Source organism: Oncorhynchus keta, chromosome 14 (genome assembly GCF_023373465.1).
Source record: "Oncorhynchus keta strain PuntledgeMale-10-30-2019 chromosome 14, Oket_V2, whole genome shotgun sequence".
Classification (NCBI taxonomy): Eukaryota; Metazoa; Chordata; class Actinopteri; order Salmoniformes; family Salmonidae; genus Oncorhynchus; species Oncorhynchus keta.
In genome coordinates this window covers 60,695,244-60,722,465 of record NC_068434.1, presented here as the reverse complement: position 1 = coordinate 60,722,465, position 27,222 = coordinate 60,695,244, and the positions used below count along the sequence as shown (strand labels likewise).

The following is a 27,222-nucleotide window of genomic DNA, read 5'->3' as shown; positions in this document are numbered from 1 at the left end:
TTACATGCACATTGTGCCGACGTATACAGTCTGGTAACATAGACTTAGATGTAGCCTGCAACTTAAGTCATCAGATGCATGATGCATGAGCTCTAGCTGTAGGGTGTGAAGTAATGAAGAACGGAGCTGGAGTGTTGAGGTGATGTGTTATCATTAACTAATCCAATTGCCTATGAGATGAGGAGGAATTTCCCGCTCTTGAGAAGGCTCTCGCTCTCTCTTTCTCTTTCTCTCGCTTTCTCTCGTTCTCTCTCACACTCTCTCTTTCTCTCATTCGCTCATTCTCTCTCTCTCTCTCTCTCTCTCTCTCTCTCTCTCTCTCTCTCTCTCTCTCCCTCTTTCTCTCTTTCTCTCTTTCTCTCTCTCTCTCTCTTTCTCTCATTCGCTCATTCTCTCTCTCTTTCTCTCATTCGCTCATTCTCTCTCTCTTTCGCTCATTCTCTCTCTCTCTCCCTCTCCCTCTCCCTCTCCCTCTCTCTCTCTCTATCTCTCTCCCTCTCTCTCTCTCTCTCTCTCTCTCTCTCTCTCTCTCTCTCTCGCTCTCGCTCTCGCTCTCGCTCTCTCTCTCTCCTCTCTCTCTCTCTCTCTCTGGTTGCTGTTGTGTCGCTGTGACTGTGTGGCTGTGGTGTAGGACTCAGCTCTTCGGTGGGGCCTGCCCTAGGTGTCTCGGCGTATTCCCCGAAGGCGCTGCCTAACAGGGGAGAAGCAGAGTAGTGCGCTCCGTCTCGTGACAGTAATGCCGTGCGGCAGACACAACTATTTCAGCGGGAGCTTAGCGTGGCTGTCGGATGATGCATTCTGTCATCGCTACATAGATCCAATCTGAACTCGGCACAACTTCCCCAATATTCCCGATGGCTTATGTCTTGGGATGACGGAGAATGGTGAAGACACGGGAGGGATTGAGAGAGTGAGTGTGCGTCTGTAATCCTTGGAGTGGAGTGTGTGCAGCGTTTTAGTCTCTTAAAGAGGAGGTAGAAGGGGAGAGGGATGGAAATGAAGCGGGACAGCTGGAAAGGGGCTGAGAGTGATAAGGATCTCTCTCACACAATGATGTCATTTAAGTTAAGAAGACTTCTTACACTAGCTGGGGTCATACATGGGCTAGCCAGACTCTTTGCATCCTCAAATTGACAATTACAACCAGGAATCATTGCAGATATGTCCACCTTTACGCAGCCTTTCTCAAACCAGGAAACGTTCTTCAAAGAAGGACTAAATAAGCAACAACTGAACGACGTGAAACAAAAGTTATTCTGGATTTCCTTCCCCTCTGGTGATTATTCTGCTAGTGGGGAAGGGGACACAGATCTTAAAGGAGGACAGTAACATTCTGTTCTACTGAACAATTCCCGGTTAAAACAACCAATCACGCCACAGCCCATTTGATGCGATAATCAGCCAGGCTAAAAAAAAAAAAAGTGATTAGAATATATCAGCACACCTCTTTTCAGCAGTGCAGCTGCTCGGAAACACAAGTCTTACAAGATAACGTCAGACTGACTGGGCCTTGTGTGTGTGTGTGTGCATGACTGGTGCCACAATTACATGCGTGTGTGTGTGTGTGTGCGTGTGTGTGTGTGTTTTTGTTTGCGTTCATCCATTGTCTCACTGAGGTTTCTGCTAAGCCTTGAAATGTTGCACATCATATTATTATTTTTTTAACTCAAGCTCCACTGAAGATAAACACACACAGGTTTAAGTAGTTTATTTCATTATCTCCGGAATACTGCTCGGCGACCTTGAGTTTTATTTACCACGACACGTCTATCTTATAGAGAGAGCAGTTTGTTCTGGTGGCAAATTTTGGAAATGTTTTGTACGTTTTACTTTTATGTCCACTGTTTGAGGCAGTGGGTGTGATTTCTTAATCTGTGGAGTGCCTTGTGTTGTAGCAGACTAGGTATGTTTTAAAGGCCAGGGGGCGGTGTGCTATCGTGGAGATGTGATTCACCTCAGAGACTTTTACCTATGTGTCTTGAAAATCCTAGTTTTCCTCGTCCCCCAGAAAGGTTTTCCACAACCATTACTTCAGTGTCACCTTTTTAACCTTTTCAACACAAAACATAGATCTCCTTTTGACTGGGCAGAGACCCATCTTATAGTGAATGCTCTTTCCGTGATAATATTGCACTGGTCTCCTTACTCAAAAGGGGGAGGGAAAGAGGGAGGGAGACAGAGAGAGACAGAGAGAGAGAGACAGAGAGAGACGGAGAGAGAGAGGGGGAGAGGGGAGAGAGAGAGAGAGAGAGAGAGAGAGAGAGAGAGAGGGGAGAGAGAGAGAGAGAGAGAGAGAGAGAGAGAGAGAGAGAGGAGAGGGAGAGATGAGAAGAGAGATGAGAAGAGAGAGAGAGAGAGAGAGAGAGAGATTACCATTTGTAAGATAAACCCATTCCTGCCCCAGTTTAAATTACACTGTGTTTTTCTTTTTTGATTTCCATTTGCGCATAATGCTCTCTCTCAGCATGTTTAAGTTATATTATTAGCGTGTGAGCGTTTCTCGAGATATTTTTTTTTCTTCTCGCTTTTTTCCCTCCCTTTTATTTCAGTGGGGATTCTCGCCTCCCGATGCATTAGCCTCCTGTAATTGACAAACGATCTTTAGATGGTCTGGAGATTGAGAGGCAGCTCTCTAGCCTGGCTACAGTATAGGGCTGCATTACTGTCGTCTATTTGGGACAGGGGGTGATCAGGTCACTGTGCCATCCAGACCCCTAATCCTCTCTCTCTCTCACAGCTCATTGTGTGAAATAACAAATGGCTGGGCAGCTCCTAGCACAAAGGGCTATCACCACATTATTCAAGAGAAGCCGTGGAGCCTTGCCAGGGTCTGCTGTTAGGAGGGGAGGCAGAAAAAAATCTGCGTATTGTGATTTGCCATTTATAATTGGCTGGTGATGCTAAATGGTCGGTGGCCAGAACTTTTTTAAACGCAATCTGTGGCTGCGTTCGGGCCGATGTATCGCTAATGACAGATCGCCACGAACGCTTGGGAACAGAATGGTGCTCATGTAAAGGCTAGAGAAACACAAATATGTTTATGTGTTCTATCCAGAGATGTTTGGATGAGTCAGAGGTCATCGTACAGAAGTTTGACTTTGTAATATAAATATATGAAATAAATGAAAGGGAAAAGATAGGAGTGGGACAGAAAGATAACTGATGACTATACGCTGTGGCTATAAAGCTATGCTCGAATCCCTGTGACTATTTTATAGAGGACACGCCCTCTGTTTGTAAGCCAGAGTAGCTGCCCCCCAGTCTGATCAGAGCAGTATTTCTGAGGTATGGGATGACAGGGCTCATGGCTGATACTCCTGTTGGCAGTGAGATACCGGGCTGGTTCTCAGGGGGAGCTGTCCTCTACATAGTGCGCTCAACGAAAGATACTATTTGATAAAGACTCCACTCCCCAAAGCCTCCATAAATAATGAAAAGTTAATGAAGAGGTAACTTAATGATGTAATGAATATCACTCGAGCAAGGTCACGCCGAAGGGGGAAAGTTGGTGGGCTTTCTAAAAGCCATGAAATCTGTTGTATGAGCCTGTCTGTGGGCCTGTTGTGTTCTTTCTGGTCGGTTGTGCAGTCTAACCTTGCTTACAGTAAGTGTAGTGTGTGTGTGTGTGTGTGTGTGTGTGTGTGTGTGTGTGTGTGTGTGTGTGTGTGTGTGTGTGTGTGTGTGTGTGTGTGTGTGTGTGTGTGTGTGCGTGCGTGCGTGCGTGCGTGCGTGCGTGCGTGTGCGCGCGCGTGCGTGCGTGTGCAGCCCAGTGGAGGGACTGGATCTAGTGTTGAACTGGTGATTAAAAATTGAGAGGGTTTGAATGACACCGATGAGAGTGTGTCGGAGCCAGGTGCGATCGATAGTGCTCTGGGTGGCGTGCACTGTGCGTGTGTGTGTGGACCATAAACCATGCCATCCCAGGTCTTCAATGGTCAGCAACCAATGTTCTCTATCACCAGTAACATTTAACATCAGATTGATCTGTAATATGAAGTAGCCTGTCTTTACCCCTGACATTATTTTATGTAGTGTTGGGACTTGCCCCAAGATTATATTTTCAACCAAAATTGTTTTCCCCCTGTGTCCTGTACTTAAAGATGAATGGACATTTGGTCCATGTGTGCTGGTGACATGACCCTGCAGAATGGATCCAGTTTCAGCGCTCTCGTCTCAGTCCGAGAAGTGCTTACTTGGCGGTGGCCTGTTCGATCTGTTTCCCTTTGTCTGAGGTAAAGAAATGTCTGCCCTGACTCCCTATGCTGTGAGGCTGAGGTAAAGAAATGTCTGCCCTGACTCCCTATGCTGTGAGGCTGAGGTAAAGAAATGTCTGCCCTGACTCCCTATGCTGTGAGGCTGAGGTAAAGAAATGTCTGCCCTGACTCCCTATGCTGTGAGGCTGAGGTAAAGAAATGTCTGCCCTGACTCTCTATGCTGTGAGGTTGAGGTAAAGAAATGTCTGCCCTGACTCCCTATGCTGTGAGGCTGAGGTAAAGAAATGTCTGCCCTGACTCCCTATGCTGTGAGGCTGAGGTAAAGAAATGTCTGCCCTGACTCCCTATGCTGTGAGGCTGAGGTAAAGAAGTGTCTGCCCTGACTCCCTATGCTGTGAGGCTGAGGTAAAGAAATGTCTGCCCTGACTCCCTATGCTGTGAGGCTGAGGTAAAGAAGTGTCTGCCCTGACTCCCTATGCCGTGAGGCAGAGGTAAAGAAATGTCTGCCCTGACTCCCTATGCTGTGAGGCTGAGGTAAAGAAGTGTCTGCCCTGACTCCCTATGCTGTGAGGCTGAGGTAAAGAAGTGTCTGCCCTGACTCCCTATGCTGTGAGAATGAGGTAAAGAACTGCCTTCCCTGAATCTCTATGCTGTGAGGCTGAGGTAAAGAAGTGTCTGCCCTGACTCTCTATTCTGTGAGGCTGATGTAAAGAAATGTCTGCCCTGACTCTCTATGCTGTGAGGCTGAGGTAAAGAAGTGTCTGCCCTGACTCTCTATTCTGTGAGGCTGATGTAAAGAAATGTCTGCCCTGACTCTCTATGCTGTGAGGCTGAGGTAAAGAAGTGTCTGCCCTGAATCTCTATGCTGTGAGGCTGAGGTAAAGAAGTGTCTGCCCTGACTCTCTATGCTGTGAGACTGAGGTAAAGAAGTGTCTGCCCTGAATCTCTATGCTGTGAGGCTGAGGTAAAGAAGTGTCTGCCCTGACTCTCTATGCTGTGAGGCTGAGGTAAAGAAGTGTCTGACCTGACTCCCTATGCTGTGAGGTTTCTACAGCACATGCGATTGGGGGAGGGGGGATGAATAAGGCTACACTAAAGCCCAGATCTGGTAGTATGGCTTCGATCTGTTGTCGGGGGCGACCACATTAGCATAGTGTTGTCGGGCAGGTTGTGGTAAAAGGCTGTGTGTGTGTGTGTGTGTGTGTGTGTGTGTGTGTGTGTGTGTGTGTGTGTGTGTGTGTGTGTGTGTGTGTGTGTGTGTGATTTGCCAATGTATGAAACTAGGTGTGGGGATGATGGTCTGAGGACTTGTGAGGAAAGTGACAGAGAGAGAGCGAGACAGCCTGTGTGCTGCAGAACAAGCCTCTCACATGGGCTTTGCCTTGCTCCAGGCAGGGCCAGGGTCTGTGCAGGTTATACAGATTGTTTGCACACACACACACGCCGTTACGCTAGAACTCAACTCCAATGCAATGTGGGAATAGCATGATTTGTAGCACAAGTGCAAACACGTTGCTGAGCGGTTTCCTAATGTGCCTGGAGAGACTTGGGGGTCTCCCTCTCTGGCGAGTTTATATATGACTGGTGTGTCTGTGCCCGTGTGTCATGCAGGCCCAATCCACCCGTCGAGTTTCCCTTAACAAGCCTCAGGTCAGACTGCCTGGCACTCATCTACCCTTAAGCACAAGTCAAGCTATTAAACAGATGGAGTCAGTACTGAGAAGAGTTTTTTTTTATCCCTGCTTTATTTAAACTACTCAAATGTAGCTAGTCAACCTCGGATATACAGTATGTACTATTAGGATAGTAGGGTCTTAGTAAATATGCTCAAGTAGCTGCAGACAGCAGACAGAGGGAGTGAAAAAGAACACCTGAACTCAGAACAGAAATGAAGCGACTAGCAAGGTTGGGTGGCTGTGTAGCAGAGCACACATTCAAAGTGAAAGAATTTCATTTTCTTCATCCAAAGACGGCAAACCCAGGCTTTCAGAAGTCCCGTCTGCACACAACAGCAGAGCCCCGGGCCCTTAGATGGCCAGCGATTCATAGGAGATATTCACCCTGTGGTTATCATTGAGGACAGGGCATGTCCCATGGCCAACTCCTGTGGGACGGCTGTGGGTTACAAGGGGAACGGCGGTAGAGAGCGTTCTATTAGGAACAGAGAATGAAAAAGCCTTTTACCAACATTCATATCTGGGATTGGGTTTTTCTTTTCTTTGAGGAGCATGCGGATGTTTTCTTTCTTACACAGGATAAGTAAGGTTGCACATTAAATAGAACCTTTTTGAATTTTGTTGTATAAAAGTGAGTGTCTGTATGGTGGCTTTTAACAAGGCATGGAGTACAGTACATGTGACTGCTGAGGTGTGACCAGTCCACCCTTTTCCCATCCTTGATTGTCAGCATCCTTTGCTGTATATTTCTAAAAAGCAGAACAGTAAGGAGCATCAAAGGTGTGATAGGCAGTGCATGTGTACGTGTTAAAAGCAAGCCTCCTTGACTTGAAGCTTCTTGGATGTGCCCTGTGTTCTACCACCACCGGACTCACTATGATGTGTCACACTTAAATTGTGCATGCTGTTGTAATGAGCATCAGTCATCAGAAGACACCATTCAAATGATATCTGCTCCGGAATCTGATCCTGTCTAGTGTTGTGTCTCCACACACATAACTCACTTTTACTTTCAGCCTGATCCTGTCTAGTGTTGTCTCTCCACACACATAACTCACTTTTACTTTCAGCCTGATCCTGTCTAGTGTTGTGTCTCCACACACATAACTCACTTTTACTTTCAGCCTGATCCTGTCTAGTGTTGTGTCTCCACAAACAATAACTCACTTTTACTTTCAGCCTGATCCTGTCTAGTGTTGTGTCTCCACAAACAATAACTCACTTTTACTTTCAGCCTGATCCTGTCTAGTGTTGTCTCTCCACACACATAACTCACTTTTACTTTCAGCCTGATCCTGTCTAGTGTTGTGTCTCCACACACATAACTCACTTTTACTTTCAGCCTGATCCTGTCTAGTGTTGTGTCTCCACACACATAACTCACTTTTACTTTCAGCCTGATCCTGTCTAGAGTTGTCTCTCCACACACATAACCCACTTTTAATTTCAGCCTGATCCTGTCTAGTGTTGTGTCTCCACAAACAATAACTCACTTTTACTTTCAGCCTGATCCTGTCTAGTGTTGTGTCTCCACACACATAACTCACTTTTACTTTCAGCCTGGTCCTGTCTAGTGTTGTCTCTCCACAAACAATAACTCACTTTTACTTTCAGCCTGATCCTGTCTAGTGTTGTCTCTCCACACACATAACTCACTTTTACTTTCAGCCTGATCCTGTCTAGTGTTGTCTCTCCACACACATAACTCACTTTTACTTTCAGCCTGATCCTGTCTAGTGTTGTCTCTCCACACACATAACTCACTTTTACTTTCAGCCTGATCCTGTCTAGTGTTGTGTCTCCACACACATAACTCACTTTTACTTTCAGCCTGGTCCTGTCTAGTGTTGTGTCTCCACACACATAACTCACTTTTACTTTCAGCCTGATCCTGTCTAGTGTTGTGTCTCCACACACATAACTCACTTTTACTTTCAGCCTGATCCTGTCTAGTGTTGTCTCTCCACACACATAACTCACTTTTACTTTCAGCCTGATCCTGTCTAGTGTTGTGTCTCTCCACACACATAACTCACTTTTACTTTCAGCCTGATCCTGTCTAGTGTTGTCTCTCCGGAAACATAACTCACTTTTACTTTCAGCCTGATCCTGTCTAGTGTTGTGTCTCCACACACATAACTCACTTTTACTTTCAGCCTGATCCTGTCTAGTGTTGTCTCTCCGGAAACATAACTCACTTTTACTTTCAGCCTGATCCTGTCTAGTGTTGTGTCTCCACACACATAACCCACTTTTACTTTCAGCCTGATCCTGTCTAGTGTTGTGTCTCCACAAACAATAACTCACTTTTACTTTCAGCCTGGTCCTGAAACCACACAGAGCCTGCCAAAGTCACCCTCTTAGACAGCCAGACACACAGTGACCCCCACAGCCTTGTAGGTCTCCAGACAACCTTGATGTGTGTTTTTGGTTTGTGGATATGCCCGTTTGCAGTGTGTGTGTGTGTGTGTGTGTGTGTGTGTGTGTGTGTGTGTGTGTGTGTGTGTGTGTGTGTGTGTGTGTGTGTGTGTGTGTGTGTGTGTGTGTGTGTGTGTGTGTGTGTGTGTGTGTGTGTGTGTGTGTGTGTCTGTGTTGGGGATACTGGAAACCACTTTTTCTATGGGTAGATATTAGATATTACTACTCCAATAAGCTGATAATAAGCATTTGCTGAGCCTACTATTATTTTTGTATCACTTCACTGATGAAGTGTAAACATTCAATCTTTCCATCAAATTCCATTAAACACAGTGAGAATGCAAACATGCACGTGCACTCTTAAAAAAAAAGCAGTGAATTTAAACAGCCGTGCGTGGACATAAATAGTTTAACCTGAGCTCCATAAATCATATGGAGAATATGTACATTTGGCCTCTGGGTAAGGCCTTCGAGTTCACACCCGGATTCTGTAAACATGTTCTTCAGCCGGTCGCGTCGAGTCTTAAGAGACTGCCTGCAATCAAAAACAATAACCGCTCTAAAGCGTAAACTCTTCAAAAAGTCCTGGAGAAGTATGAAATAATAATCTGTGTGTGGGCCCCGCCGAATGCTGAGAACGCAAACATTTCGCAATAAAGTTGTTTAAATAAAGGCCTTGGCATAGATGGCTGAGAGATAGGACATGCTGCCTTAATTAGACATGGCCATAAAAAATAAACCGGCGGCGCAAAGTATGACTCGCCGTTCAGCAGGGTTTAACCTATAAAATGCCAGCGAGGTGTGTACTTCAGATGTGAGAGGGGATGTATTGTTTGGAGAGAAAACAACAGGCTCTGAAGGAGAAAAGAAATATCCGCACCAAAAAATAAAAAAAATTTAAAAAAATGAAAGACTGTACAATCAACAAAGAGAGCAGTGTTTACTCTGAATTTAAAGACTTTCAAATTCTTCCCCCGCCATTGCGAGGCATTACAGAGAGAAAATAGACCAGCTAAGCACCCCGTTTATTGTTCTTAAACTCTGTGAAAGGTAATATGCTTTAAAGGCACGGTAAATGTATTGGTGTTGCCGGAGTTTGCGCTTATGGACGGTGAAAGTGAGTAAAGTTACATTAGCCTTTGGAGAGAAATAGATTATTTTTCCTGAAGCATGGACTTAAGTTTCTACTGCTGGGTGGGCCCACTCCTCTTTAGCGGTGTTAACATAAGAATAGAGGGTTGGCTAGAGGGTGAGGAGGGGTTAGCTGGTTTAAATTATTCTGCCCCTTCACTGCTGCATCGCTGGGGCTGTTGTTATCCACTTATAACATCAGACGTTCACTCTCTCTCTTTTACTCCCTCTGTCTCATCTCTCTCTCTCTCACTCTCTCTCTCTCTCTCTCTCTCTCTCTCTCTCACTCTCTCTCTCTCTCTCTCTCTCTCTCTCTCTCTCTCTCTCTCTCTCTCTCTCTCTCTCTCTCTCTCTCTCTCTCTCTCTCTCTCTCTCTCTCTCTCTCTCTCTCTCTCTCTCTCTCTCTCTCTCTCTCTCTCTCTCTCTCTCTCTCTCTCTCTCTCTCTCTCTCTCTCTCTCTCTCTCCCCGTCTTTGCTCCACTGTGTCGTAGAGCAGTTAGGGCATCAAATCGGGGCCTTTACATACCAGTCTTATTTTGTAATGCCTGACTCAGCCCTTGGCACACCTCTGTCCCAGATCTCCGCAGGCGTGTGGCCTACAATGTGACGCGGCGTCACGCTGGCGTGGAATTCTCAACCCACGAGAGGATAAAACATCTCTCCTGTTCAGGCCCAGAGTAGGCACACACACACACACGACACAAGACAGGAACTCTTAATCACGTTTCATCCTCCAGTCTTAAAGCCCTGGATCTGAATGGTAATTCACCTTAACACAAGCCATAGTCTGGGGGAGTGGAGGGGACCGGGACACTCTTAAGCATGGAGGAGGAATGCAGTTAGATGTAAATGTTTGTGTACGTTCTGCGTACGTCTTGGAGTGCAGGGATGGTGCTTAAAGACATCTGGATGCAATGAAATGCCATTCGTCTAAACAAAAGTGAGCCCCGTCTCTCTGCCTAGCAAGCCACCCAACGTGCGCTCTGCTTTTACTACATGTTTGTGCAATGTTTTCTAAAGTACTATATTGAAAAATGTTTCATTGCAACAGTGTTAAGCTTTCCAACATGAGATGGTTTTCCTTGCTCCAATTTCCCCCTAGATAAACACGGAGGCCATTGGAAATAGCTGTGCAATGACTGAAAAGGCCTACTTTATGACTGAAAAGGCCTACAATATGACTGAAAAGGCCTACGATATGACTGAAAAGGCCTACGATATGACTGAAAAGGCCTACGATATGACTGAAAAGGCCTACGATATGACTGAAAAGGCCTACTTTATGACTGAAAAGGCCTACGATATGACTGAAAAGGCCTACTTTATGACTGAAAAGGCCTACGATATGACTGAAAAGGCCTACGATATGACTGAAAAGGCCTACGTTATGACTGAAAAGGCCTACGATATGACTGAAAAGGCCTACGATATGACTGAAAAGGCCTACGATATGACTGAAAAGGCCTACGATATGACTGAAAAGGCCTACGATATGACTGAAAAGGCCTACGATATGACTGAAAAGGCCTACTGATATGACTGAAAATGCCTAGATATGACTGAAAAGGCCTACGTTATGACTGAAAAGGCCTACGATATGACTGAAAAGGCCTACGATATGACTGAAAAGGCCTACGATATGACTGAAAAGGCCTACGATATGACTGAAAAGGCCTACGATATGACTGAAAAGGCCTACGATATGACTGAAAAGGCCTACGATATGACTGAAAAGGCCTACGATATGACTGAAAAGGCCTACGATATGACTGAAAAGGCCTACTTTATGACTGAAAAGGCCTACTTTATGACTGAAAAGGCCTACGTTATGACTGAAAAGGCCTACTTTATGACTGAAAAGGCCTACTTTATGACTGAAAAGGCCTACGTTATGACTGAAAAGGCCTACGATATGACTGAAAAGGCCTACGTTATGACTGAAAAGGCCTACTTTATGACTGAAAAGGCCTACTTTATGACTGAAAAGGCCTACTTTATGACTGAAAAGGCCTACGTTATGACTGAAAAGGTCTACTTTATGACTGAAAAGGTCTACTTTATGACTGAAAAGGTCTACTTTATGACTGAAAAGGCCTACTTTATGACTGAAAAGGCCTACTTTATGACTGAAAAGGTCTACTTTATGACTGAAAAGGCCTACTTTATGACTGAAAAGGCCTACTTTATGACTGAAAAGGCCTACGTTATGACTGAAAAGGCCTACGATATGACTGAAAAGGCCTACGTTATGACTGAAAAGGTCTACTTTATGACTGAAAAGGCCTACTTTATGACTGAAAAGGCCTACCTTATGACTGAAAAGGCCTACTTTATGACTGAAAAGGCCTACGTTATGACTGAAAAGGTCTACTTTATGACTGAAAAGGCCTACTTTATGACTGAAAAGGCCTACGTTATGACTGAAAAGGACTACTTTATGACTGAAAAGGCCTACTTTATGACTGAAAAGGCCTACGTTATGACTGAAAAGGTCTACTTTATGACTGAAAAGGCCTACTTTATGACTGAAAAGGCCTACTTTAGTGCTGGTCTAAAGAAGAAAAGACCAAAAACGTTGTCATTGGATTGACCTTTTAGAATAACAGTAATATTATTTTCAACTTCTGGAGCGCTATTCACGGCATAAAGAATCTCAAGAAGGACAAGCAATTTGGAAAACAACAGCATCAATCATGAGATGTCAGTTCATGGATTGAGTTGTCATCGGAGGGAGGTGGTCAAAGGGGGAGATCAAGCAAAGATGGTCTCTGGACCGTCATATATAAACAAGCTCAGAACATCGGAGGCCTTACCAAGTGTAAACTTATTTTAAAAATATTTTTTCATGCATGAGCTAGTTTTGTTTCCCCCAGAACAATCTGGACATCAGCTAAGTTGTACAGTGCTGCAGCGTATCCGTCAATATCGATTTCACTCCCTATTGTTCCACATCGTTGGTGATCTGCAGATCAGACCAACAGTGAGAGAAAGAGAGAGAGAGAGAGAGAGAGAGAGTAGGGGGAGAGGTGGCATGCGTGTGCATGAGAAGCACACCTATAGATTTATCAGCTCTTTCGTTCTATTTAAACAAATAGTCTTGGTGCCTTGGAAGGCAGTGTAGGGACATGCCTAGGATAATAAGCGTCATGGAATCTAATCAGATTTATAAGAGGAATTGATTGTTGTGTGGCAGGAGGAGCAGGAGTGGGGTTGGCAATAAGCTGAAATTTAAGTGTTAATTTTTATGCTAATCCGCTGGCATCTCCGTGTGATGCAATTTGGTTCCCTGCACCGCAGATATGAAATTGTCCTGCTCACAGAGAAAATGTCAGCTTGCCAGACCCTGAAAGCTTGTTATTTATTAGGTATGTTTCTATTAGTATGTGTCACAGTTGTTAGAGAGCCACATGCACACGTATAGACACACACACACGCGCGCAGCGCGTGCACACACACACACACACACACACACACACACACACACAATGGTGCTTCATGCTTGTTCCGCCCAGCTCTCGGCCTTAAAATCGTCTCAGCTCACTGGCTGCAACACTGGGGCATTAATGTATTATCATATATCGGGGTGGTCCTTGCCCTCTGGACAAAAGGCTATTTAATACAATTTAATGACATTCCCAAGCAGGAGAAAGGGAGGGAGACAAGGAGGCAGAGCCTAGATGAAAATAGCATCTGTGTTTCTCATGGCTCACCCATGCAAACATTTCCGCTTAAGATGTGTGACTTCTCTCCTTTCTCCGGCAGAAAGGGGAGAAAAGAGAGAGAAGCTAATGGCAGGGAGAAAAGAGGGAGAAGCTAATGGCAGGGAGAAAGGGGAGAAAAGAGGGAGAAGCTAATGGCAGGGAGAAAAGAGGGAGAAGCTAATGGCAGGGAGAAAGGGGAGAAAAGAGGGAGAAGCTAATGGCAGGGAGAAAAGAGGGAGAAGCTAATGGCAGGGAGAAAAGAGGGAGAAGCTAATGGCAGGGAGAAAGGGGAGAAAAGAGGGAGAAGCTAATGGCAGGGAGAAAAGAGGGAGAAGCTAATGGCAGGGAGAAAGGGGAGAAAAGAGGGAGAAGCTAATGGCAGGGAGAAAAGAGGGAGAAGCTAATGGCAGGGAGAAAAGAGGGAGAAGCTAATGGCAGGGAGAAAAGAGGGAGAAGCCAATGGCAGGGAGAAAGGGGAGAAAAGAGGGAGAAGCTAATGGCAGGGAGAAAAGAGGGAGAAGCTAATGGCAGGGAGAAAGGGGAGAAAAGAGGGAGAAGCTAATGGCAGGGAGAAAAGAGGGAGAAGCTAATGGCAGGGAGAAAGGGGAGAAAAGAGGGAGAAGCTAATGGCAGGGAGAAAGGGGTGAAAAGAGGGAGAAGCTAATGGCAGGGAGAAAAGAGGGAGAAGCTAATGGCAGGGAGAAAGGGGAGAAAGAGGAGAAGCTAATAGCAGGGAGAAAGGGGAGAAAAGAGAGAGAAGCTAATAGCAGGGAGAAAGGGGAGAAAAGAGGGAGATGCTAATGGCAGGGAGAAAGGGGAGAAAAGAGGGAGAAGCTAATGGCAGGGAGAAAGGGGTGAAAAGAGGGAGAAGCTAATGGCAGGGAGAAAAGAGGGAGAAGCTAATGGCAGGGAGAAAGGGGAGAAAAGAGGGAGAAGCTAATGGCAGGGAGAAAGGGGAGAAAAGAGGGAGAAGCTAATGGCAGGGAGAAAGGGGGGAAAAGAGGGAGAAGCTAATGGCAGGGAGAAAGGGGAGAAAAGAGGGAGAAGCTAATGGCAGGGAGAAAGGGGGGAAAAGAGGGAGAAGCTAATGGCAGGGAGAAAGGGGAGAAAAGAGGGAGAAGCTAATAGCAGGGAGAAAAGGGTGAAAAGAGGGAGAAGCTAATGGCAGGGAGAAAAGAGGGAGAAGCTAATGGCAGGGAGAAAAGAGGGAGAAGCTAATGGCAGGGAGAAAGGGGAGAAAAGAGGGAGAAGCTAATGGCAGGGAGAAAGGGGTGAAAAGAGGGAGAAGCTAATGGCGGGGAGAAAAGAGGGAGAAGCTAATGGCAGGGAGAAAGGGGAGAAAAGAGGGAGAAGCTAATGGCAGGGAGAAAGGGCAGAAAAGAGGGAGAAGCTAATGGCAGGGAGAAAGGGGAGAAAAGAGGGAGAAGCTAATAGCAGGGAGAAAGGGGAGAAAAGAGGGAGAAGCCAATGGCAGGGAGAAAGGGGAGAAAAGAGGGAGAATCTAATTGCAGGGAGAAAGGGGAGAAAAGAGGGAGAAGCCAATGGCAGGGAGAAAGGGGAGAATAGAGGGAGAAGCTAATGGCAGGGAGAAAGGGGAGAAGCTAATGGCAGGGAGAAAGGGGAGAATAGAGGGAGAAGCCAATGGCAGGGAGAAAGGGGAGAAAATAGGGAGAAGCTAATGGCAGGGAGAAAGGGGAGAAAAGAGGGAGAAGCTAATGGCAGGGAGAAAGGGGAGAAAAGAGGGAGAAGCTAATGGCAGGGAGAAAGGGGAGAAAAGAGGGAGAAGCTAATGGCAGGGAGAAAGGGGAGAAAAGAGGGAGAAGCTAATGGCAGGGAGAAAGGGGAGAAAAGAGGGAGAAGCTAAGTGCAGGGAGAATTAGAGAGGATTGAGAAGTCTAGATATGAATATCCATAAAGACAGTGTGCTGTAATCCAGGCCTTAATGCTGCATACAGTTACATGTCACAGACGGCATTGCTCTCCAAGGGCCATTAAGTGATCCATTTCCACAGTCGCACGGTGATGTCATCCGCACGAGACAGCAGAGGGACAGTGACAGCCAGGCGCTGTCTTTGAGTTTCATCCAGCTCTGACAGCTTCCTGTCAAGACGCCTCTCTCCTTTGAAACACCTATTCTCTCCGTCTCTCGTGTTCAAACTGTTTCTCACTCTGTCTACTCCCCATTCACACTGCTGTTCTGTGTGCCAGTCCCTGAATCCAGTTGATATTGTACACTGGGCGTAGTAACAGAGTAAAAGGTTTGGATGCTATTCACATATAGGTCAATTAAATGCACCAACATCTGCTCTCTGCTAACCATTTGCATATAGTATTCATATGTTAATGATGTCCCTTGTTTTTTGTGTTTGTGTGTGTTTTTTCCTTTTTTTGTTGTTGCAATTCCTCCCCTCCTCCCCATCTCTTTGTAAAAAAAAAAAGGTTCATGCTTCCTAAAACCGGATACAGCCATCTTATTTTTACTTCCCCTCTCACCAACGCTTCAAGGAAAGAGTTTCTTGAGCAGACAAGTGCCGGGGTTGTCCTGTTGCCATGCCCCTGATTTCAAAAAGAAGAAGCCTTTTGCTGTAGTGGGAAGGCCTCCCTTTTCCAAAGCAGCTTAAATCCTTATAAATCAATGATGACACAGATGGACCAGCGATAATCTATTTAGAATGCCTCACAGCAAATATTGTCGTACAGATGATTAGAGATTGAGCTATTTTAACTCGCCCCCTTAAAAAAAAAAAAAAAAAATCTTCTGCTCATTTTAATACTTTGAATTATAGGGGGGCTTCACAAGTTTGGTTCTTTTGAAATAAATCTCGAACATTAGAAAAGGGGTCTAATGTGTGAACGTCTGAAGTCTGCCTTCTCTTTGTGGCGTTATGGGTGGGGATAAGGGAACAAAGAGCATATGAAGAGAGTGGTGGTCTGTTGCCAAAACCATAATGACAACGCATGTTTCTTTAACCAGAAAAGGGGGGTCCTTTAATGGAATTGTGTCTGAGGGTGTAAATGGCGAAGCTAGAGGCCTCAGTCTCTTTTATGGTTGATGGCTCCCGATTTAGCGTGAGGAGGAGGAGGAGTGAGAAAATGAAGTGGAGGTTGTCAGATGTGGCAGCTGCTTGGAATCCTGATAAATATAAGCCCTTATTGATCGGATGAAAATGAAAGATCCCAGAGTGCCGTGCAGTATTTAGCATCTTGTCTGCCGCGCGTCAGCGATGGCCTTGCCTTGGAGGGATAGATTTTCAGCCCGCTGCAAGGCACGGCTTTGATTTCATCTTTAACCTTTTTCGGCTGCATTTCCTTGACCTCTGCGCATCGCTGCCTTTCAGTGAATTTGTTACATTTCACTTGACATCATCTCCCTCTCTCTCTCTCTCTCTCTCTCTCTCTCTCTCTCTCTCTCTCTCTCTCTCTCTCTCTCTCTCCCTGTCTCCCTGTCTGCCTCTCTCTCTCTCTCTCTCTTTCTCTCTCCCTGTCCCCCTCCCTCTCTCTCTCCCCCTCTCTTTCCCACTCCCTTTCTCTCTCTGACAGGAAAGAGACACATCCTTCTAGGTCGGTCGTCATTGCTGTGTGCTGTAGTGACTCAGTGGCAGTGATCTGCCTGGGTCTCCTCGAACCTGACAGACAGGCTCCAGACCAGTATGCAGTTAGTGTGTTAAGGTATGCTCCCCCCCACACACACACCTTCTGTCACACACTCTCTACTTTGCCACCATAGGTTTCTGCTAATGCTTGTAACTTTGTTACAATCTGGATTGTGATAATCTACCATAATCACCAGCCACCTAAAAACACACTGAACGTCGCTCAGTTACCCCACTGAAACATGCCTGTTCCGAATCTCCCCCCTCCCCTTGTGCCACCTCTCCGATGTCACTATACTTCCACTTCATGACTACCCACCTTATTTATTTTTCATTTATAAGAGCCAGCTAGCAATATAACATGGAAAATGTGGGACGAATCATGAACAATTTATGTTTTGGCATTAGTGTAATTGAATTCTCCTCGTATATCACAGGGAGACGTTTCAGGCTTGAATTAAACGAGAGGTACGGATCCATGAAAATAAGGCTCCCTTCCTTGTCTTTTGAACAACTCTCCCTTTCTCTTTTAGATGGATGATAAATCCCCTGTGAGGGAGCCTGCAACAGCTGTTGGCAGACAGGCTAGATATGAGAATAGCAGCATAGGATGAGCGAGCATTAAAAATTAATACGCTATTTAGCCTAGGTGTATTTTAGGTATTTGACATTTTCATGTCCGGGACAGACTCAATTTATTCATAGTGGAGAAAAAAAAAGGAAGAAGAGAAATGGTGAGAAAGAAGCGTAAGTGAAGGCCATTCTGTTTTTATGGTCACTCATTCCCTACAGTAGTGATCCGCGTTAAAGCACACCGTCTGTGTCTATGGAGGAGACTAAAGCTCGTTATGGCTGGAGTAATAATTAGCACACTGCAGAAAGGAAGTGCCCTCCAATATATATATTTTTGTTTTTGTGATGCCTTTGCTTTGCATCCCTTTTCATTCTCTCTTTACACTGACTGGGAAAGCTACACGCACACAAAAAAGAAAAAGAAAAAATACGCAGGGACATTGGGTAGTGTTCTTTAAAAAAAAAAGTTGGTAGGGTATCTAGCTAGGCCCAGGCCCCAGACAGTGAAAGTGGAAATCCCAGACCTCATAGTGATTAATTACTAATGCTCCTCTCGAACATCTCCCATATCCCTCACGATCTAATCGCACTGAAATCTAAGACATGTCCTGTAAGGAAGGATCTGACTATAAGAGCCACCTCACTCAACCACCCTCCCTCCATCTACGTCCCTCTCCCTTCCGCTGTCTGACTCACACTCTTCTCCTTACCGCCACTTCTCTCTCTGTCTGTGTCACTCGCTTTTCCCTTCTGCTTCACACACTATTCTGCATGTATCCTTTGACTCGGTCTCTCCATATGTTTCTCTTATTGTTTCTTCTGTACCCCCCCCCCCTCTCTTTCTTTCATTTTCTCACGCTTCCAATCGTCATATATACACTGTTATTACCCCGGGGAATATTTAGCAGTAACATGTTAAACACCGCATACCACCCTCTCGTCTTGACTCCGAACACAAACCTGGAAGGCACAAAACTGGAGAAGCATGTGTAAGTACACCGTGCAAATGATCACGAGGATAAACATAAAGCTTTCATTTAGCAGTCTAAACCTATTACGGGCTCGCTAAATCTCAAGCCTGGGATCGTTTTTGGAGATATCTCTCCCGACTACAAGTAAAAATGGGGATCGAAAGCCATTCCACATTTAAAGGAGACGGAGGGACGTTGGAAGCAACAGTCTCAACACCGTCCTTCATTTTCAGATGTCATTGATTTCACATTGCTGGAGTTGAATGCTACTAGTGCTTGAGACAAGGGCCCGTGTTACCTGCGGCTTTGTCGCGATACACTCGTAGAAAATGCTAAACGTTCGAAAGCTGTTAGTAGAAAATATCCTCAAGCCCTTCAGTCTCTCGGGGAAAAAATGACACAGAAACATTTCCCACGTCAGTGACATCAATGCGCAGGATTGAGTGATCATTTTTAGCCTAGCCGTGTGTTTTTGTGACGGGAACGTGGAGTTCTTGCCGGACTGTGACAGTACGACATATGCAGATAGTTGGCCTCCCTTGGTCTATAGGGGTTTACCAGGGAGCTGCTTCTCTGTGGCACAAGGTTTTCAGTGTCAGAGCCAATGTGCCTTTGAGGCCGTATCCTAGCAGATTAGCGTCTCTCCTTATCATTCAGATCAAGCCCGGCTCCCTTTGAAAACATATTGTACACATCTACCCCTCCCCTCCCTGCCGTCGTCCATGACAACAATCTGTAGGCGTGATGTCTGTCTCAGAGGAGCAGTGGGAGCCCTTGACAGATAGCAGGTCTGGCGCTGGAGTCAAAAGCAGGCACGTCCGTCCTCCTCCCTACCCGGTGCAGGGGAGAGAGACTGTCAGACGACAGAGGGGACCGAAGGCGGCTGGGCTGGGGGGCCTGGAGCCCAACACTCAAGCCCTTCATCATCCTCCTATGATAGCAGGGGTAATTGATATATGGGCACAGCCGTCTCTTCCCCTTCGCGTGTTAAGGTCGACTTATCTACATTTCACCCCCGATTTCTCCACTCCCATTATATTTCCTAGATATTGACTGACTGCTGAGGGTGGTGTGTGAAATGAAACCCAGAGAAAAAGAAGAGAAAAGTGCTTTTATTCCGGCGCCTAACCCCGCCTGTTATCAAAGTAACTTTGAGCTTATTAGCGACAAAGGCCCCCTTCCTGCTTTGTACGGCCGTGTACGCCGGCGCTTCCTGAATTAAACTGCTGGCTTCCTGTTCTTTTATATGCATGGCCACATCTGGGGAGCCTGCTCACAGCCCTGCTGCCTAATAACAATCACCTTCCCTTTCAGTCCCCACTGATTGTTTCTAATTCACTCTGACAGATAGTGGCTGACAAGCCGCCCGCGCCTCCCTCCCTCCGTGACCCCGGATCACTCACCGCACTTATAAGGCCTGTCATTTTTAATATTTGAATTCAGTTTTAAGTTATGTGTTTTACCCAGATGATGAAATCAGTGTTTAACTGAACACAAAATGGATCTCCCCTCTCCCTTTTCATCTTCAATCTCTCCCTTGCCTGCCCTCTTTGCCTTTTCTCTCTCTCCTTCTCTCCTCTGTTTATGGAGATTGGCAGCGAGGAGGATATGAGAGATAATATAGGCGCACACAGACACAGAAATGCGCACAGCCACAGACGGACACACAAAGACACAAAACTCACAGACACACGGACACACTGCATTTTACGTTGTGATCTGCCAGTGGGTATTGTACATTTTCTCGGTATCTAGAAGTCCACCAACAGGACTTGATGCGTGGCCATTGACAAATATCCAATGTTGTATATGTCCTCAGGCCTGCGAGTTACTTAGTTTCCGACATTCTTTGCTTTCCATTGATTGCCAATAAAGGTGTTTAGACATGAGTAAAATGCATATCAGGTGGACTGATCACTAAATGAACGGATAGATTCATCGACAGGTAGATGGATGACATTTTGCAGGGCAATCCATGCAGTCCGTCAATAAAAAAACACAATTTAGAGTTAAATGAAAATAAGCAATTACTTAGTTAGCCGGTTCAATAGTTTGCTACCCACATACTTCACAGAGCTTTATATATATATAGAGAGAGAGAGATAGAAGAACAGGAATGAGAAGACCAGAGAAAGAGAGAGATCGAGAGATCCATTGCGACCTTGTGCCTACTACACCCACCCACTACACCCACCGTCTCAAATAGACACATCCACCGTCTTATCAACACATTGACTGTGTGTTCCCCTCACAATAACAAGACAACATCTCCAAAACTCATCCAGGCAACCAACTTATAAACACTCTGCACCCCTATCACCCCGACGTACCCAGACACCATCTCCAAAACACACCCACTTCATACCGCCAAGGCATTGTGTCATTCCGGGACACGACGGTGCCTTGGGCATGCCCGATTCCATTTTTTTTTCTCTCCCAATGACAAAAACAGAACTAATTGGAGTACCACTGCATGTTTTCACTAAAGGCACAATTTAATTACATTTGAGCTGGGAATGAGTATTTTGGGAACGTCATATGTTCGTTCAACAAATGGAGCGAACGAAAGGCAATATTTGTTTTGCTTTGATTAGCAAACCGGCAGGGTAATTTGTTAAGAAAGGGACAGAAAATCTCTGATTAACCCACTTCCCCCAGAACAGACGCTCACCCCCCACACCCGTTCCCGACACTGTCCCTACAATGTGGAACCAGCCTCGCCCCCCTTCCTTAAGCCATTTATGCCCTATCTTAAATGTTAATAAACTTTTGCCCCCAGCATTTTGACTTTGCACCGCTGTCTCCAGTCTCCAGCCCCTAATCTCTGTCCTTTTGTGGCATTGTTGATAAATACTTTATTCATCACGTAAAGAGTATTGTTTTCACCAAGGTTGAATTAATAAACATGAACGAATGTATTTGTCTTCGCCAAAATGTGATAAATGCACATCAGCCTGTGTATTGCACACTCTAGCCCCCCACAAAAAAAATGACCCATCAACATAAAATATTTATGGCATAATATTAATGGTTTTGTAAAGAAAATAACAAGTTATTAATCCTCTGATTAACAACTGATTAACCTTTTTATTAAACACGTGATCCGTGCATCGTCGATTCAGGATATGTCGCCTGAGTGTGCTGCAGAATAATTATTTTTGTGTCTTTTCTAATTGCAAAAATCGCATGGCTGAACTGTTGTTTTTTTTTTTTTTTAATTTACACATGCACACACACTTACACTTGCTCACACAACGGGAGATATGCAGTCCAAGTGCAGAAATACAAAAACATTGGCAAAATTATATTGCATGAAGTCGAAAGCGACTAAATATAGCAGCAGCTCTTTAAAACAATGGGGTTTAATTCACATATCCGTTTATTCCACAGTTATTGGCTGTGGGACAGTACAGAGAAAACACTGTGCTGAAGGACAAACGCTTTCTTTTCTCTTTTTTTGTGTGTGTTTGCTCATCTCTACGCTATTGTGTGTATTTTTAGTCCCCCGTCTCAGTCCGCTAAAACACAATTATGTTATGTTTTGAGACATGCCAAGAGTGACTTCACTGTGCGGCCTAGAAGGGAAAAAAAGGGGTTTCTTTGGGGCCATGATCTAGCGGTTGCTTATGCAAGTAGGGCTTTTGCAGTGGACATTCACTCGGTGAAGTTTTTTAGGGATTGGCTTGTTAGGAAAACAGACATTACCATAGCAGTCCAAAGAGAAGTACTAAGAACTACCAACTCTACACTGTTTCTCATAGGATATTTACAGGGGTTTTCTGAAGTAGTTCTCTGTAGTGTGCATATGAAGTAGGTAGGTAAATAACGAGAGGATAGACATTGTTATTAACATTTCTTTATTTCCCTAATGATAAAAAAACGAATTCTATAGTGTTTGTGAGAAGGCTTTGGCTTAGTGCTCGGGCCTCGGGCCTCGGGCGCAACTCAGGGACAGTCTACAGTCCTGGGTCCTGGGCCACCTCTTTTCTTTTAATTCATATCTTTGTTTAAGCATGCTTTTTTTTCTTTATTCATACACCCCTGCCTTTCATTCCGGCCCTTTTCTTTAGCAGGCAGAATCCATCAAAGCCCAATGTGTTGTGAAAAGGCAACAACAATAAGCCTCTTTGTGGAAAGATGTGTGAGGGGGATAAGTGTGTTGGGGACACTTGTTTTGTATTTTTATGGCCTGGTCTTATGATGGATCGGTGCTTGTTCGGCAGGGTGTCTTTGTTCGCTTCCTTTTTCCTCAAATACCAATGGAAGATTTCACCTTCAGCGACTTTCCCTTTAACCCCCGATCTCACTTTGGACTTGCTCTCTTTCTACTCTCCTTCTATCTCTCTCTTTAATTCGCCTGTCTCTAGTCTCTCTCTCTCTCTCTCTCTCTCTCTCTCTCTCTCTCTCTCTCTCTCTCTCTCTCTCTCTCTCTCTCTCTCTCTCTCTCTCTCTCTCTCTCTCTCTCTCTCTCTCTCTCTCTATCTCTCTCTCTCTCTCTCTCTCTCTCTCTCTCTCTCTCTCTCTCTCTCTCTCTCGCGTGCACACTAGCCTCTGTCTGTCTGTCTGTCTGTCTGTCTGTCTGTCTGTCTGTCTGTCTGTCTGTCTGTCTGTCTGTCTGTCTGTCTGTCTGTCTGTCTGTCTGTCTGTCTGTCTGTCTGCACCACACAAACTGGCCGCCCTGGGATTCCTCGCAGTCAGTCACACACCCCTCTAAAAACAATTATCTTTGAACTTGCTTTTAGTGCTGTGTGTCCTAATTACAGATCATTTTCTCTGTCAGATTTCTACTTTTATTTCAGTTTTGCCCTGAATGTTGATCCTATTGAGGTTCAACCTTATTTTACTCCCTGGAACACCCCTAAGACCTGGATTCATCACATATCCCGATAGGACTTCTCTCTCTTTCTCACTCTTCAAATTCATTTTTTTTTCTCATCATTTAAAAAAATAAAATAATTTAAGACATGATTTTTTTGTAGTATGATGAATTAGTGGGGTCCCAAAATACACAGAAGGACGTTTGTCCCAATTTCTGTGTTACGGTTCACATTTTGGGCTTTTGGGGGCTTTTTTGCTGAGGTACATCTCTGTAAGACATTGGACTGAGTAACTTCAGTGCCACTTGGGATTCACTATGTATTTATAGATCGGTGGTACAGAGGTGGACTTCGTAGTAATTAAAGACGAGTAAAGGTGGTTAATTCCTTCCCGTGCGTCGTTCTGTTAACTATTTATGAGACGGTCTCGACTGAAAACGCACACACACTGTGCACGCGTGCACCTAAGCTTCTTAAGGATGCTTGTCACCATGCAGACACCACACAACATGAGCTGCAGAGAGAGGTTTAGATACGGTGCAGGGCTTTTTGAATTAGAACGGGATTGTGTGGCAGATATGTTCATGGGCCGGGTCAATGACCGTCTATGGGATTAGTATCATAAAGTGGATCCAGCCACAATTTTTTAAAACTAAATAAAGAACAAATTATTATTTACAATGACGGCCTCGGGAACAGTGGGTTTAACTGCCTTGTTCAGGGGCAGAACGACAGCTCAGGGATTCGATCTAGCAACCTTTTGGTTACTGGCCCAACGCTCTAACCATTTAGCTACCTGCCGCCCCAATGAGCGTGAGAAGTCCTCTGCCCCAATGAGCGTGAGAAGTCCTCTGCCCCAGATGTACAGTGAACCTGCCCTACCTGAACCTGCCCTACCCTACATACAATGCTGGAATCTGACTGTCCCAAATGCCGGTGCGTGATGCAACCGCTCACAATCTGTTCAGGAGGAATCATGTCATCATTCATCATAGTGACAGCACTATAGCACATTTCCTGTACTCGACAGCAGTCAGTGGCACTCCTCTGTTGCATGTTTAGGCAGTTGTTGTCCTGACTGTCTAATCACACAGGATGTCTGGGTTTGTTTGGCCTTGGACAATATACTTGAGCTTTTCTCCTCCAATGAGAATACAGCAATTAAATGATGTCTACTTTGCATTCATTTGACACAGTATATGGATCCTAAAGACACACTTTTCGCTATGTTTGCTGACCATTAGAATGAACTGGAAAAACTAATGATTTCCTCCCACGCGCTCTTACTCTGTTCTTGTTGTGTTCCGTCTTGTTTCTTAACAAAAGGCAGAGGAGAAGCTCTTTACGTTCGGTGAGTGAGCGATGGCAGTTTTTTTTTAAGTACCTCCTCAACGCGACACACACTAGAGAGATGTTCATTTATTCAGGGCACAGTGTGAGATGGAGAGGCAGCACTCTCCTCTCCTCCCTCTCCAGTGGCCCGCCTGCCCGGACGCCTGGCCCACGGTGGCCTGAACTTCCACACCGATTGATGGCCCCGTGTAGACCCCCAGCTCCTCCAAACTCCCATAATGCTCAGGGAGCGCATCTTTACACACACACACACACACACACACACACACACACACACACACACACACACACACACACACACACACACACACACACACACACACACACACATACACACATACACACATACACACACACACACAGGGCCTAATTGAATTACATCCCCTTCAGCTCTGGGGTCCTCCACTGAAGGAAAGAGATGGTCTGTTTCACTGAGACCGAGCTACGGAGTCCTAGTTTCTCCCAATGCCTATCATCCACGTTAGATGTGTCACCAAGACAAATGGAGACATAAGGCAGGCGGGCAAAGAGATCCGTCACAGTGACTTTGGCAGTGGTTTGCGACTGTTTCAGAGAGCTTCCTCTTGCACTGCCACTGTGCTCGTCATCACAGAGAGCGCCGCTGACAGCCAGTGAAGGCTGCTTTGTTTGTGTAGTCGTCTGCTCTCTTTAATGAGCCATTTATTGTGTGTTTTGTATTCGTCGTGTTTGTATCGTTTTTTCGCTGGTTGAGTTTCGGAAAGAGAGGCCTTGTCTTCTCGGACTCCTTTGGAAAGTAGTCGAACCGCCCCGAGAGTGACTCGGGCTGCGTGTCTTGGAGCACGCCAATCTTCGACGCTCCGTCGCTCTTAGCCGTTTCCCAAATCAAAGCATCAGAACTGCAGTCAAACTCTCCTCCTCCTCCTCTACTTCTCGTCTCACCATGTGCCTGAAGCAGCACGGCTCTCTCCGCAGCAGGGGAAAGGCAGGGCGGCGGGTAGGAGCGGGACGGGGGGGGGGACGGGGTGGGGGACGGGGGGCGAATGTAGCAGACTGTGACACGTACCTGTCAGCAGGTACTCCAAATAATTGGTAAATTACTACCGCGGGATAGGAGGAATCTCTCTTTTCTTTCTGTTTGATGAATATTTGAAGTCGTAGAACAACGCCGCGCGTTTGGCTCGGCGAGTCGGGCTATCACGCGCATCGAGGAAGAGGAGCAGCTGACGCACGGCGAACAGGAGGGATCCTACTGTACTGCTTGGTGGAGACAGACACTGAACACAGAGTACGGCGTGGAGACCGTCCTTGTAGTCGAAGCAGGTCTGAACTAACAAGTGGCATAAACGTATACATTGAGACAGTGCTCAACTAAGTGATATATGCTCTCTGTTACTGGCTGACACTGACACGCCCACACACTACACTGACATACTCACTCTCACACACTACGCTGACATACTCACTCTCACACACTACGCTGACATACTCACTCTCACACACTACACTGACATACTCACTCTCACACACTACGCTGACATACTCACTCTCACACACTACGCTGACATACTCACTCTCACACACTACGCTGACATACTCACTCTCACACACTACGCTGACATACTCACTCTCACACACTACACTGACATACTCACTCTCACACACTACGCTGACATACTCACTCTCACACACTACGCTGACATACTCACTCTCACACACTACGCTGACATACTCACTCTCACACACTACGCTGACATACTCACTCTCACACACTACGCTGACATACTCACTCTCGCACACTACGCTGACATACTCACTCTCGCACACTACGCTGACATACTCACTCTCACACACTACGCTGACATACTCACTCTCACACACTACGCTGACATACTCACTCTCACACACTACGCTGACATACTCACTCTCACACACTACGCTGACATACTCACTCTCACACACTACGCTGACATACTCACTCTCACACACTACGCTGACATACTCACTCTCGCACACTACGCTGACATACTCACTCTCACACACTACGCTGACATACTCACTCTCGCACACTACGCTGACATACTCACTCTCACACACTACGCTGACATACTCACTCTCACACACTACGCTGACATACTCACTCTCACACACTACACTGACATACTCACTCTCACACACTACGCTGACATACTCACTCTCGCACACTACGCTGACATACTCACTCTCGCACACTACGCTGACATACTCACTCTCGCACACTACGCTGACATACTCACTCTCGCACACTACGCTGACATACTCACTCTCACACACTACGCTGACATACTCACTCTCACACACTACGCTGACATACTCACTCTCACACACTACGCTGACATACTCACTCTCGCACACTACGCTGACATACTCACTCTCACACACTACGCTGACATACTCACTCTCACACACTACGCTGACATACTCACTCTCACACACTACACTGACATACTCACTCTCACACACTACGCTGACATACTCACTCTCAAACACAACGCTGACATACTCACTCTCACACACTACGCTGACATACTCACTCTCTCACACTACGCTGACATACTCACTCTCACACACTACGCTGACATACTCACTCTCTCACACTACGCTGACATACTCACTCTCACACACTACGCTGACATACTCACTCTCACACACTACGCTGACATACTCACTCTCAAACACAACGCTGACATACTCACTCTCACACACTACGCTGACATACTCACTCTCTCACACTACGCTGACATACTCACTCTCTCA

At 45.8% G+C, this 27,222-nt stretch overlaps 1 protein-coding gene across 15 annotated transcripts in view; it reads left to right on the top strand.

The window, feature by feature from the left end:
- znf536 (zinc finger protein 536) overlaps nucleotides 1–27,222 on the top strand; it is a 518,664-nt gene that overhangs the window by 368,673 nt on the left and 122,769 nt on the right. For 7 of the 15 annotated variants that reach the window (XM_052462075.1, XM_052462073.1, XM_052462066.1 and 4 more), the window contains one exon: nucleotides 16,681–16,809. The exons of the other annotated variants lie outside the window; for them this stretch is intronic. The gene's annotated coding sequence lies outside the window, so the exon portion shown is untranslated. The remainder of the gene's footprint in view (nucleotides 1–16,680; nucleotides 16,810–27,222) is intronic. 15 annotated transcript variants of the gene reach the window in all.